We start from the raw sequence: 13,575 nt of genomic DNA, 5'->3' as shown, positions 1-13,575 counted from the left end.
TTGTATTCGGGTTGAATACAAGATTAGTGGATTGAAATTCTCAAGTAGGAGCTTGGGGAGTGGATGTAGGTGCAAGGTTGGCACTGAACCACTATAAATCTTTTTGTTTGTGGTGTGCCTAATTGCTCTTCTTTAACTCTTCATTATTCTCTTGCATTCTTGCTTTTAGTCATTAGTCTTGAATTAATTTTACTCTCCCTATTTATTTAACTTTTGTCAAATATTTTTCAAAGTCATAAGTTAAGCTTAAAATTTTTAGAAACCCAATTCACCCCTCCTCTTGGGTTGCATAGCTGGGCAACAAGTGGTATCAGAGCCCGGTGCTCTAGCCCTACTTTGATCTAAACAATCAAAGAGCCAAAGATCTATGGCAACTCAAGTCGGCACTTCTCTAGTCGAGGGGCAATCCACCAACCGACCTCCACTTTTCAATGGGTCTAATTACACCTATTGGAAAGCTCGGATGAAAATATTCATTCAAGTACTCGACTATGATATGTGGAGTATCATAGTGAACGGTCCTCACACACCTACTAAAAGTATAGATCGTGTGGAATCAGCCAAACTCGAGAAAGAATGGGATGAGGTTGATAAGAAAATTGCCCAATTAAATGCTAAAGCTATGAATGTTCTTTATTGTGCTCTTGATGCTAATGAATTTAATCGCATTTCTACTTGCTCATCTGCTAAAGAAATATGGGATAGGTTAGAAGTAACCCATGAAGGAACCAATCAAGTAAAGGAGTCTAAAATCAACATACTTGTGCATAAATATGAATTGTTTAAAATGGAGCATGATGAGTCCATAACTGAAATGTTTACTCACTTTACTGATATTATAAATAGTTTAAAGAGTCTTGGTAAGTCCTATACTAACAGTGAGCTTGTAAGAAAGATTCTCAGGTCCTTACCAAGAACTTGGGAAGCCAAAGTGACCGCCATCCAAGAAGCCAAGGACTTGAACATTCCACCCTTGGAAGAGCTTCTTGGACTATTGATGACTCATGAGCTGAGCATGAAGCAACATCAAGAGGAAGAAGTCAAAAAGAAGAGAACAATTGCCCTCAAATCCACAGCTCCACCAGATGAAGAAACTGATGACACTAAAGATGAAAAACAGGATGAAGAAATGGCACTCATTACCCGAAGATTCAAAAAATTTTTGAGAAAAAGAAAACAAGGGATGAGGAAGAGGCCATTCACAAAAGGGGAACAGAGCAAAGAAAAAGAGAAAGACCAACCCCTTATCTTCTACGAATGTAAGAAGCCGGGACACTTCAAGTCCGAATGCCCACAACTGAAGAAGGGTCCCAAGAAGTACAAGACCACTTGGAGTGCGAGTGATGACTCAAGCTCTGAAGAGGAAAACTCGACTGAACAAGCCAACTTGTGCCTTATGGCACACGAAAATGAGGTAATCTTCGAAACTCCTAGTGACTTTACATTTGAAGAACTACATGAAGCTTTTTATGATTTAGTTGATGAATTAAAGAAACTAGAGATGAAGAACAAAGATCTAAAATTGAAAAATCAATCTTTATTGAAATAAAATGAAAGCATTCTAATTGAAAAATTCATCCTACTTCAAGAAAAACAAAGTTTAAAGAATGAAATTGCCAAGCTAAAACTAATAGTAGAAAAATTTACCTTGAGCTCAAATAAACTTAATATGATTCTTGATAATCAAAAAGCAGTGTATGATAAGACTGAACTTGGCTATAACCCCTTGAAGAAATAAAAGTATCTGAAAAATATCTATGTAAACTCTTTAAGTAACAAGTCTTCTGATATTACTTGCTTCAAATGTGGTAGAGTAGGACATAAGTCATACACTTGCTTCTCTAACAAATCTGCAAACTCAAATGTAAAGAAAATATGGGTTCCAAAAGGAACCATTATGACTAACCAAAAAGGATCCAAGAAAGCTTGGGTACCTAAAACAAAAACTTGACTTTTGCTTGCAGGTGTGTCTAGCATCCCAAGGTGGAAACAGAAAATAATATCTTGATAGCGGATGCTCGAGACACATGACTGGTGATGAATCCCAATTCATCACTCTTGATGCTAAGAATGGAGGGATGGTCACCTTTGGAGATAATGGCAAAGGAAAGATCATCGGTATAGGTAACATTGGTATCACTCCCTCCAAATACATTGAAAATATTTTGTTAGTAGATGGTTTAAAGCATAATTTACTAAGCATTAGTCAATTTTGTGATAAAGGTTATAAAGTTGTTTTTGAATCGTCTGTTTGCATTGTAACTAGTCCTATTAATGATGGCATTAAATTTATTGGACATAGACATGGTAATATTTATATGGTAGACTTAAATGATCTATCCAAAATAAACATGCAATGCTTAGTATCCTTGAATGCTAAAATTAATGAGACTAGTTGGCTTTGGCATCGTAGACTTGCACATATTAGCATGCATTCTCTTTCAAAACTAATTAAGAAAGAATTGGTTCTTGGTTTGCCAAAATTAAATTTTGAAAAGGATAGAATTTGTGATGCATGACAACTAGATAAGCAAACAAGAATTTCATTTAAATTCAAAAATATTGTTTCAACCTCTAGACCTTTAGAGCTTTTGCATATGGACTTATTTGGACCTACTAGAACTACTAGTCTAGGAGAAAAATGATATAGTTTTGTAATTATAGATGATTACTCTCGTTTTACTTGGATTTTTTTTGGCACACAAAGATGAAACTTTTCAAATTTTCACTAAATTTTACCGAAAAGTCACTAATGAGAAAAAATTTTCAATTCAAAATATTCGAAGTGATCATGGAACTGAATTTGAAAATCAAGACTTTGAAAAATTTTATGATGAAAAAAGAATTGGCCATAATTTTTCTGCACCTAGGACACCCCAACAAAATGGGGTAGTAGAAAGGAAAAATAGAACCCTAGAAGAAATAGCCCGTACCATGCTATGTGAAAGCAACCTTCCAAGATACTTTTGGGCGGAAGCTATTAGCACAGCATGTTACATTTTAAATCATGCTTTGATTAAACAAATTTTAAAGAAAACCTCCTATGAACTTTGGAAAGAAAGAAAACCTAATATTGCATATTTTCATATTTTTGATTGCCGATGTTTTGTATTAAATAATGGTAAAGAAAGACTTGAAAAATTTGATGCAAAATCAGATGAAGCAATCTTTCTTGGTTACTCCTCCACTAGTAAAGCTTTTAGAGTTTTTAACAAAAGAACTTTAGTAGTAGAGGAGTCGATACATGTTGTCTTTGATGAATCTAATGATCTTCCTTCAAAGAAGAATGAAGGTGTTGATGATACAGATCCTCTTATAGATGGAATGAAGGAGATCACTCTGAAAGATTCAACAATTTAAGATGACGAGGAACATGAAGACAAACAGGATGAGGGAGATGAAGAACATCAAGAACAACCTCAAGGTACAAATGACCTACCCAAAGAATGGAGGTATGTTCACAATCACCCTAAGGAGCTAATTATTGGTGATCCTATGCATGGGGTAAAAACTCGTTCTTCACTTAAAGATGTATTTAATCATTGTACTTTTGTCTCTCATCTTGAACCAAAAACTATTGAAGAAGCTGAAAATGATTATAATTGGATTAATGCAATGTAAGAGGAACTTAATCAATTTGAAAGAAATAATGTATGGACTTTAGTATCAAGACCTAAAAATTATTCAATAATTGGCACAAAATGGGTCTTTAGGAACAAATTAGATGAACATAGAAATGTAATAAGAAATAAAGCAAGATTGGTTGCTAAAGGTTATAATCAAGAAGAAGGAATTGATTTTGATGAGACCTTTGCACTTGTTGCTAGATTAGAGGCCATTAGACTTCTACTTGCATATGCTTGCTTTATGAAATTTAAATTATTTTAAATGGATGTCAAAAGTGCATTTTTGAATAGATATATTGCTGAAGAAGTCTATGTAGAACAACCCCCAGGTTTTGAAAATCATGCTTTTCCTAATCATGTTTTTAAGTTAAATAAAGCTCTATATGATTTGAAACAAGCACCTAGGGCTTGGTATGATAGGCTAAGCAAATTTTTACTAAATAATGGTTTTTCAAGAGGCAATGTAGACACAACCCTTTTCATCAAAAGAAATCAAAATAATATATTAATTATATAAATATATATTGATGATATTATTTTTGGGTCTACTAATGAATCTCTTTGTCAAGATTTTGCTAAGCTCATGCAGGGGGAGTTCGAGATGAGCATGATGGGAGAACTTACATTCTTCCTCGGACTCCAAATCAAACAAACAAAGGAAAGAATCTCCATCACCCAAAGCAAGTACACCAAGGAATTACTTAAAAGATTTGAAATGGAGAACTCCAAAGCAATTGGCACACCCATGAGCCCTTCATGTAAGCTTGACAAGGATGAAGAAGGTAAATGTGTAGACTTAAAATATTATAGAGGTATGATTGGCTCTCTATTATATTTGACTGTAAGTAGGCCTGATATCATGTTTAGTGTTTGTCTGTGTGCTAGATTTCAATCTAATCCTAAAGAGTCTCACTTGAATGCTGTTAAAAGAATCCTTAGATATTTAAATGGTACTCAAACTCTAGGATTATGGTACTCTAAGGACTCACTAATTGATTTAATAGGATATTCAGATGCTGATTTTGCTGGATGTAGATTAGATAGAAAAAGCACTAGTAGAACTTGCCAATTTCTTAGAGTTAACCTAATCTCCTGGTTTAGCAAGAAACAAAATTTGGTAGCACTGTCTACGGCTGAGGCCGAATACATTACAGCCGAAAGTTGTTGTGCTCAAATCTTGTGGATTAAGCAACAACTTGAAGACTTTGGTATCAAACTTAATGAAACACCCATAAGATGTGATAACACTAGTGCCATAAATCTTACTAAAAATCCAATTCAACATTCAAGGTCTAAACATATTGAAATCAGACATCATTTTATAAGAGAACATGTTCAAAATAAAGATATAATTCTTGACTATGTTTGCACTGAAAATTAATTAGCCGATATCTTTACTAAAGCCCTAAATGAGGATAGATTCTGTGAAATTAGAAGAAATCTAACAATTCTTGATCTATTTGCTTAAATATCTCTCTAATTCCAAGGAATCAATGTCAAAATTTTCTTGAGCTCAATTTCCATCATCTCTCTTGAACCCAAAAGCTCAAGATTATCATTCTCACAACTTGTCATTGAGCAAAAATTCTTCTCCCAAAATTTTGAATTTTTTCAAAATTTATTCATAATTTTCCTGAAATTTTGTGAATCATGAGTCGACCCCCTAGGGTCGACCCAATGGCATACTTGCAATTTTCGGCCAACATCCCACGGGTTCATCTCTTTTTAACTAAAAATCCGTTCATGAGCCGACCCCTCCATCTTCATCTTCCTCCCTCCAAAACCCGCAGTCCTCATCTTCGTTCTTTCCAAATCCAAAGTTTTAGCCCAAGATCCTTCTCCCATCACCTCTCTACCTCAAATCGCCCCTTGGGAAAGGAGCTTTTCACATTTTTCTCCCTTGATTGAAGCCGTTGGAGCGTGCCCTAGCTTCCACCATTCTTCTCCAAATCAGGATCTCTCTCCTTCAAAAATCCCTTTCCATCCCCTAATAACCCTCTTTCTCCTCACCCATTTGATCTTCCAAGTCTCCTTGCTTGCTCTTGTGGTGAGAATGGCTCCAAAAATGAAACTCCCTCAAAGAAGGAAATCGGTCCGTGAGCTGGAAGAGGGCGTGCGCAGGAAAAGGCAAGCTTCTCAGACCTCCTCTGCTCCCATTCATGCTTCAGCATCTGCTCCAGATTCCTCTCAGTCTCCTCTCAGCCCTAGTAAAATTCCACTCTCTGTCAGAAAGGTAGAAACCGGCAAAAATATTGACTTCAGATTTTTTGAAAAAGAGGGTTTCTCCATTGGTTCAAAGATCAAAAATCAAGGTTGGGGATTTTACTGTTCTCTTAAAGAAGTTACATATGTAGATTTGGTTAGAGAGTTTTATCTGAATCTGTGCTATGGCAATGGAACAGTAACTTCTACTGTTAAGAAAATTGATATCTGCTTAGATCCTATTATTTTGGGAGAGATTCTTCATTTGCCCTGTGAGGGATATTCAAATATGGAACTCCCAGTGAAGGAAGAAGGGATCAATGTGATTTTAGGAGGAACCTACTCGGGAAGTCTAAATAAATTAGAAGCCAAGATCTTGTCAATTGAAATGAGAATTCTACATCAATTAGTAACAAAGCTTTTCTTCCCAAGAAGTGGTAGACATGACCTCCTTTCAGGCCGAGACATATGCATAATGTTTCATGTGATCACCCAAACCCCCCTAAACCTCTCTGCTTTAATGATTGAGGCCATGAGAGAAACACTGAATAGATCCAAGGCATATCTGCCTTTTGGTATGGCCCTCACACTGGTATTCAGGAGGTTTGGAGTTAGTTTTGAGGGGGAGGCATCAGCTAGGCTCTCTCACTCTGACACCATCAACCAACACACTTTGCACCGCATGGGATTCACTAGGATTGATGGTGGTTGGATTAAGGGTGCAGAAGAGAGAGCTGAGAAAGAAGGTCCTTCATCACCTCTCCATGACATCAGGGCAGCATCTCCAGACATCCAGTTTGTTTCAGATCCAGAGGCTGGCCCTTCAGAGTCCACCAAGAGGCACACTCTAGTTCAGCAGCCAGACAGTAAAGCACCTCCCTCAGAGATCAGATTGGCTGATGATCAGATTGAGATGATTTCTCAGCGGGTGGCTTCCTTGCTTTCTCGTCAGTGGAGCACTTCAGCTTTTTCTCCGGGATCCATATCATTAGATGCATCTGATCAGACTTTGATCCCCCATATCTCCACTGTATTTCAGATGATCTCAGATCAGTCAGTTCGGATTCAACAGCTCGAGGGTTACATTTTGAGACTGACTGGGAGGGTACTTGACTTGCAGGGGCAAGTGTTAGCTCTAGCCCATCTACAGCCACAGGAGTACACTACTGAGGTCTCAGACCTATCTACGGAGGCAGCCAGACTTAGAAGAGTATTGGAGAGTGGATTTGATTTCCTGAGGAGAGAGATCAGAGGCTCTAGTGAGCATGCATCTACACAGTTCATTGCACTGCTTCAGTCTGTTTCGAGAGCTCTGAACCTTCTTGACACCATCAGGCTCTCTATTGCAGTTCAGTCTATTGCTTCTCAGCCTTCAGGATCATCTCGCCCACCTACTCGTGCCAGCACCTCCACTCGTGGCAGAGGCAGACGGGGTAGAGGACGAGTCCTTGGTCGTGATCCTTCATCTCTCCACCCCATCTTCGATACATCTGATTCTGATCCATCCAGTCATGAGCTCTACTAGATCCTTGTAGTTAGCATTGTCTGTTGTTTCTTTCTAGGATCTATCTTTTGGGCCATGTAATGATGTTAACTAATTGACTTTTATATTATGGAATATATATTGGAACAACTATGGTATCAATCTCTTTTTGATTATATATCTACTCTTTGACTTTTAATGTATGTCCTTTAAATTGAGTTACTTTCAATTTTGTGCATGCTTAAAATACCATGAATTGCTATTTCATATCTAAGGTACTCAATGGTATATTTTGTTTTATGATTGCTGTATTCAGGAGGAGTAAACATTAATGTTAGTAAAATTAATGATTAGTACAAGAAGTTTAAGAAATAAAAAAAAAGTATTTAAAAAAAAAGGGAGAGTAAACAATGTTTGATGATGTCAAAAAGGGGGAGAAATTAAAGAAAAGTATAAGTATCAAAAGCAAGATAAATAAAAGACTTAAAAACAAAATGAGTAAATTGCAAAAGCAAATGAGCAAATGAGTAAATTGCAAAAGCAAATGAGCAAATTTTAAAATTAATTCTTAAACATGCTCTGATACACCTTAAAATTTGACATGCTCTGATACACTTTAAAAGTAATTCTTAGACATGCATTGATACACTTAATTTTTAAAACATACTCTGATACCAAAATTAAGTAATCAAATGAGAATGAGCAAATTTTCAAGATACCAATAAAACAAGCAAATGAGCAAATGAGATATTTTCAAATATGCAATTTTTAAATACTTAGGCAAATTCTATTTTGCTCTGATAGTAAAAATAAATTTTGCTCCAATATCAAATCACAAAATCAAATGAGCAAATTTTTAATTTATTAAGCAATAGGCAAATTGTTTATGCAAATGAGCAAAACATGCAAATGGGCACATGTATCACATGCCAAAAGAATGAATCTTCTTTTCAAGCAAATGCACTTATAAGTTGGTAGTAAATTTCTTATTTATCTTCAAACTACCTATAATGCATTTCATTTCTTTGAAATTCATGCTCATTAATTCATATATATGCTTTTGTTCAAGTATTTTGTCATCATCAAAAAGGGGGAGATTGTTGCTCCTTGGATTGATTTTGATGATTACAAAGTATTTGAAGGAGTACTAATGATTTTCACTTGAAAAAGACTTATTGCTCTTCAGGGGCAAAATCATAATTTTACTAAAATCCTGATTTGAAAGTATCAAATGATAGAACAAAAGATTTGTGATCCATTGGTGAAAATTTTATTATTTTTGGACTTGTATTTTGAAAGATATGCATGTTTGAAAAACATGAGTCGACCCATGAGTCGACTCATGGCACATGAGATGACTGGTACGCTGAAATTTCTGACCGGCACAGACTTGGCATACCCTGTGAGTCGACCCATGAGTCGACCCCCAAGGCATAAGTCGATCCATGAGTCGACCTCTGTGGGTTTTAAGCCAATTTTACAGAACCTTGCATCCCGTTCGATTCTCTGATATGTTTCCACAGAGGTCGACCCATGAGTCGACCCCCAAGCATGAGTCGACCCACGAGTCGACCCCTGTGATGGGATTTTTCCGCAACGGCTAGTTTTTAACTCGTTTTAAATGCTTTTAATGCTCATTTAATGTGGTCTAATGGCTCTATTTCAGCCTAGAATATTTTTCACTAATTTTTGAAGCTATAAAAGGGACAAAAAGGTGGAAATCTAAAGAAAAAGTAAGGAAAAAAATTTTGAAAAAGGGATTTCAAGCTAACTTTTCAGCCCTAAGCAAGAGCTCACTCAAAGCATTCAAGAAGCCTTTAATCCAAGCTCACCAACTCCTCAAGTGCACATTCAAGTCTCCAACCACCTTGAGAAAATCAAAAAGAGTCTTCTTCTCTTTGAGTAAAGTATATTTAAAGCATCATACGCTCATTAAAGGAGCTTTCTTTGTACTTACTTATGCTATTCATTGTTATACTTTGGTTGAGTTATTGTTTTTGTTTTGGAAGGGTTCCAAAACAAGGGAAGGTTGATCCGAACCTAGAATCGGAGTGTATTGGGTTGGCTTGTACCCGAAAAATAAGTGGTCTAGCTTGGGATAGCTAGAGTCAGAGTTTCTGACATTTGTATTCGGGTTGAATACAAGATTAGTGGATTGAAATTTCCAAGTAGGAGCTTGGGGAGTGGATGTAGGTGCAAGGTTGACACCGAACCACTATAAATCTTTTTATTTATGGTGTGCCTAATTGCTCTTCTTTAACTCTTCATTATTCTCTTGCATTCTTGCTTTTAGTCATTAGCCTTGAATTAATTTTACTCTCCCTATTTATTTAACTTTTGTCAAATATTTTTTATAAGTCATAAGTTAAGCTTAAAATTTTTAGAAACCCAATTCACCCCCCCTCTTGGGTTGCATAGCTGGGCAACATCTGGTGAGATCTAAGTTCCTTAACTAGAGCTATGGTGCCATTATCTTTATAGTATAGTGTCATGGCATCTGATGGCATGACATCCAATTCTGTAACTAACATTAGAACCACAATGTATTCTATACATCTACAGTGTACTCAGCTTCCATCGATCGATTACTTGGAATCCTTCCAAGATATCGAACCATGATTACACAGAAACACACCCATGATGTAAATATTCTACCATTTAACATTAGATATTAATCTGAATTGGTGTATCCTCCCACTCCTAGCTCTGACTCTTCTCCAAAATTAAGAATAAATCTTTAGTTCTTCTTAAATACTTAAGAATATTTTCATAACAATCTAACGCTCTCAGCCTGGATGCAACTGATATCTACTCATGACATTCACAATATTAACTATATCAGTTCAAGTACATTATATGGTATATATCTATATCTGAGAGGGTAGCAGATCGCTCTCCGAGATTTCTATGCTGAATCTTTTCAGCATCTACTCTCTGTACTTTATTTGTACAAACACAAGCATCCAAATACATCTATCTCTATAGATCTTTATATTCTAAGAATATAGGATGCTTGCTTTATGTCTTTCATAGAGAATTTTATATACAATCATATTTTAACCGATGTCAGTATTGGACACTCCCACTGATCCTTTTGAAAATATATAATTTCTCATTTTTGATCAAACAATTTGATCATATCATCAAGATAAATGTTCCAACTCCAAGATTATTGCAAACTTTGTGATCTCCTATCATGAGAAGTGAAATTTATAAGCTATTCCATACAGAAATCTTTAAAAGATATTCAGTTAGGAAAGCTATTTCATATTCCTTTTTTGGAGTCGATGTCCAACATCGTCTCATTGTAGGTTTTGAGATCATCTCTATGTTCCCTATCTCCCATGAGAAATAATTTTTTTCTACATCTTCTGTTAAGCATACCCAACTATCTTTCGAGATGATTGGAGATCCTACTATATCTATAAGGTAGAAAAAGAACATATGTATACTGGCTCATCATGAATAGATTTTTTAGGTCCTATGGCTCGCTGCTCTTCAGAGACACTCTTTTTGAGCTTAACTTTCCTCCCACTACCTCATCTTGGATAAATAATTTTTTAAAAAAATAGTATGTTGGGTCACAATCATATTATGGTCCTTTTAGAAGAAAAGTACTATCCTAAATTTTTTTAGAATATTCTTTGAAATGAGCTTTATAGACCTATCCTCTAATATATCCACTGGCTGTTCTTGACACAAACTGGATATCTTTGAATCTTGAAATAACCAAGTTTCAGTTCTCATCATGCCACATCTCATACGGTATGGTAGGAAAAGATTTAGAGAGAATCTAATTTTATAGAAATAAAGTATGTCTCTAAAGAAATAAAATAAATCAGTGAAGTCCATCATGGACTAGATCATATCTCATACAGTCCCATGACTCTTCTTAATTATCTTGTTGAGCTGAGATATACTAAGAAGGGTCTAATATGAAACTATGCTATTTTATGAGATAATCGAAAAAAAAAAAAATTTGATATTGCATCTTCGATCTGATCGATTTACCTTTAGAAGTTTTTCGATTTACTTCTCTACTTTACATTTGAATTCTTTGAACATTTCAAAAATTTTAGACTTATATCTCATATACTTACCCGTACCATGACTGATCATTGATAAAGATAACGAAGTAGAGACAACTCTCTTTGTTAGCATATCAAATGAGCTACACATATCAAATGTGTACTAGGATAAGTATCTCAGTGATTCTTTTCCTCTTGTCCCACAAGAGTAGCTTGATCATTTTTTTCTCAAAGAGATGATGCACAAACTAGATATGACTCAACAGTCAATGAGCCCAAAAGCTCATATTTCTCGAGTTTGTTAATCATTTCTTCTCTTATATAATCTAGCCTAAGATTCTACATATACTTAATGTTTATCTCAACTTTGGATCTCTCAGATCTAATAGTACTCACTGCTTACTCAATTAAGTTCACAGATGCATCACCATGCAAATGATAGAGACTATCTCTAAAAATTAAATTCAAACGATAATCACAAAGGATAGATACCCATGGCTACAGCAGCAACTCTTATCCTATTACCAATTTTAAAGGTTACTTCTTCAGCCCTCTACCTTCCCATAGACTCGATACTAAAGTGCATAAAAATCACTAGAGTCTAAAACTCAACTGGGAGAAGAAAAAATTGTAAGGATAGTATTGAGCAATTTTGACATGCCTACTCAAGGCATGTCCTTATTTTTTTAGGCTCTTCAGGTATATACCTTTGAACTTTTTGAGGTTTCTTTATTAACAACATTTTGACCAATTCAAATGAGATGCCAATAAGGTCATTCATATGATAGTTTATCATAAACTATCCATATAAATTAAAAAGAGATTGCAGGATCAAATCTACAAATAATTCCTTATGCATGATTATGTCGAGCCTTTTAAGCTCCTTAATATCCTTGATCATTATCAAATAACGATCATAGACTGACTGTCCATCGCGCATCTCATGCACTGTGCGACTCTGATCACCTCACAATACTTATAGATGAATCAATGTGTCGATAGCAGTATACATATGCTCATGCATACGTTGAAGTTCATCTAACATAGTCTTCAACATATAGCACCTATCTTTATTATCATTGTTCATCCACTCATCAAGTATAGCTCGTTGACTTTGGATTAGACAGGCTATTAGTATTAGAATAATATGATAAAGAATATTGCTTAATTTTATAAAATTAAGAATGATTCTTAGGTTTGTGAGTCAATGTATGTAATTAGTTTGATTAAATGGTTGATATCTAGAATTTGAGCTAGATGGTTGGAAGCTGACACAATAAACAACAAAGAGTAAAAATTTTAATTAGATATTTGTACTTATTTTATAATTTGCTCTATGAACTTTTAGATGCAAAAAAAATTTTACTATTTTATCAGATCTCTCACACTCTCTGGGTGGAAAAATGAAAATCCTAATGCAACAGCTGGGTTTCTAGTGAGTGCTGCAGTCCCACTGATACTATGTATCTCACCTAACAGTTATTGATAATACGAACATCGATTCATGGATAACTCTTTGCCCAGATACTTCTTTAAGCATGTTGCAGTGATTTGGTCTCTAAGTCATGTGGGCTCACCTAACAGTTATTGCCCATACTCCTTAGTTAAGTCAGACCCACCATTCACAAGCAGGTGCAAAGCCATCATTGGATCCCTCATCTAATAGTTATTGGGTCCAACCCCATCTTTATCCTAGAGCAACTCTTTGCTAATAGAGTGGTTATGTGTTTTCGATGCAACTGAACTACTTTGACCAGCCGAGAACAATCAACACTGGTAGCACACCCACACATCTACAATGATGGAAGACCATTAGACTTAATATTTATGAAGAGGTTTGAGTTTAGATCTCAGTTAATTAGTCATCACATGATTGATCTAATAGGCATGGGCTAAATCAAATCATCAAACAACCATATTTGAGACTCAATCTTCCAAATTGATCAGATAAGTAGAGATTGATAGGAGTCCCCCCGTTGCTTTTCTTAGACATCAATAAATTGATCAGATCAGCGAATAGAATCAATTAAATAACCATCTTTCAATTACTTATCTTAGATATCAATTGGTTAATTGGTCTAAATAGATTAGCTTAGATGAATCAGATTCGAACCATAGAGCCAAATTAGATCCTTAGGTTAATTGATTCTGTATATAGATATCAATCGATTCGATCAACAATAATTATATAATCTTAAGCTCTATTGACTTAATCTTAATCAACACTTGACTCGAT

The sequence above is a fragment of the Elaeis guineensis genome, chromosome 9 (assembly GCF_000442705.2).
Source record: "Elaeis guineensis isolate ETL-2024a chromosome 9, EG11, whole genome shotgun sequence".
Classification (NCBI taxonomy): domain Eukaryota; kingdom Viridiplantae; phylum Streptophyta; class Magnoliopsida; order Arecales; family Arecaceae; genus Elaeis; species Elaeis guineensis.
The sequence above is the reverse complement of the archived record's forward strand: the minus strand, read 5'-3'. Positions refer to the sequence as shown.